General features: G+C 38.4%; 1 protein-coding gene across 8 annotated transcripts in view; it reads right to left on the bottom strand.

Annotated features, from left to right (window-relative positions):
* The window catches only part of DISC1 (DISC1 scaffold protein), a 574,426-nt gene that overhangs the window by 348,686 nt on the left and 223,402 nt on the right, over positions 1 to 2,338 (bottom strand). The window lies entirely within an intron of this gene.

Here is a 2,338-nt window from a genome sequence, read left to right as displayed (position 1 = left end):
CTAGGATGAGGCAATTGGGGTTAAGTGACTTGCCCAAGGTCACATAGCTAGTGAGTGTCAAGTGTCTGAGGTGAGATGTGAACTCAGGTCCTCCTGACTCCTGTACTGGTGCTCTATCTACTGCATCACCTAACTGCCCCAACCTGTAAAATAGTATATTCCTAAGTGTGTAGTTAGGTTTAGTGTACCTGTTATTGAATACTGGAGACCTGATGGCCTCTGAGATCTCTTCCCTCTCTATGAACCTAGTGATAATCCAACTCCTCAATTTACCTATGGTACAAAAGGTGTGGAGACACATACAAAGTAGTTACATAGCCAGTTGGTGATAGATTAGAGCCATTTAAACAATGAAGATAATGGAAAGAGACTTTGACCAGCCTAAGAGCAAGGATTATCTTTTGCTTTTCTATGTATATTCTGCACTTAGTACAGTGCTCGGCACACAGTAGGCAGCTAACATATGCTAGCGGACTGACACTACAAAATGAAATTTTATACAGAAGAAAAAAGATGGTTTTACAAGAATGGAGACGTTAGGGAAAGAGAAGGTAGAATATATATTAGCCTGAACTAAAAGCTCAGTAGCAGAGGAGCATAAAGAAGGCCTGCTGAGAAACGAACAAGGCACCCAGAGAGAGAAGAAATGGAAAAAAAATGACACAAAGATAAAGTTTTTCTAAAAAGCTGATGTGCTATCACCTTCGACCTCCACCAAAAAAGGGAATAATTCAAGGAGAACATTCTTGCTGAGAACATTTTAATTTTTTTTAGATCAGAAAATAAAGTTTTCTCCAAAACGTTTGCTTTTGTTTTTCACCTTTCCAAATATACAAAAAACATGATATTTACATGAGTTACATGTAATACATTTTCTGTACCTAAACTAACAATATGAATTCAGATTGTAAAGAAAACTAAGAAATGATTGTACATTCATCAAGCCCACAGCAGATTCTTATTCTCTCTCCTCCCTTAAAATGAGGATAGTTCTGCACCACTACCTACCACAGTTTCAAACTTACCAGAAGTCATACCTCTCTAGTCACACACTATAAAACTTGTTGTGGTCATTTTCTCTAGTAAATCATTCTCATAAAGTGTGAGAAGAATATTGGTCATTCTCTATAGGCAGACCATCCAGCATCTGCACTGGAACTCAGATTCAGGTTATATATCAAAATTTATCTATTCCTGGAGATGTAGCTATGACTCTGCACATGCACAGAGATGGAGATTAGAGATATAGTTATATAGAATATATGAATATATATATATAGCTATAGAAACTTTGGAGGCAGCTAGGTGGGTGACTCAGTGGACTCACCAGACATGGAATCAGGAAGACCTGAATCAAATATGGCTTCAGACACTTACTATCTTTGTGACCCTGGGCAAGTCATTTAACTTCTGTTTGCCTTAATTCACTGGAGAAGGAAATGGCAAACCACTCCAGTATCTTTACCAAGAAAACTCCATAGATACTCTTTTGAGTGCTGTGGTCCATGGGATCATGAAGAACCTGACAACTGAACAACAACAAATAGATATTTTCCTCATGCCCATGATACAGTCATATACACATACATATATTTATACATATATATTCATGTATTCATATATGCAAGCTTATATATGCAGACATGGGCATATGTATGTATAGTGGGCATGAGGCAAAGTTATGAAAGATGTATCAGCTGGCATGAAAAGAAGTAAGTAGTAATAATAGCAATAATTTCATGCTTGGTGCTTTAATATTATCTCATTTGATATTCATAACAATCCTGGGGGAAGGTGCTATTATTATCCCCATTTTATAAAGGAAGAAATTGGTAAAGAGGAGATGAAATGACTTGCCCAAGGTCACACAGTGAGTGTCTGAGGTGCACTGGAATCCAAGTCTTCTTGACTCCAGGCTCAGCATTCTATCTACTACACCACCTAGAGACCCAACGAAGGGGCATTACCTTCCCCTTTCTGATCCTTCTTTTTTTCATTCAATATGATGAGGTCACTGGAAAGAGGAAGCTCCAAGTATGTCACTTTGAACATACGGGCTCTCTAACCTACAGGCAAGAGTACCAACTCCAAACACCTAATCCAAAGTAGAATTCCCTTTCAAGCTCAGCACCTCCCCCTCTCCTTTTCCATACTCCCCAAAGCAAACAAATGGAAGTTACTAAATGAGATTTCATTCATGCACAGCAAAGCAAAATATTGCCATTGGAGATTCTCTTTCAGAATCCTTTGATATTGTGACGGTTCCGCTGCATAGAACTCTGCTAGTTCACCAAGCCAGATTTTTGCAGTACATCTGCAGTATCTTTTATACTTGGGC

This window comes from Notamacropus eugenii, chromosome 2 (genome assembly GCF_028372415.1).
Source record: "Notamacropus eugenii isolate mMacEug1 chromosome 2, mMacEug1.pri_v2, whole genome shotgun sequence".
NCBI classification, from domain to species: domain Eukaryota; kingdom Metazoa; phylum Chordata; class Mammalia; order Diprotodontia; family Macropodidae; genus Notamacropus; species Notamacropus eugenii.
This window is presented reverse-complemented; position numbering and strand designations above follow the sequence as displayed.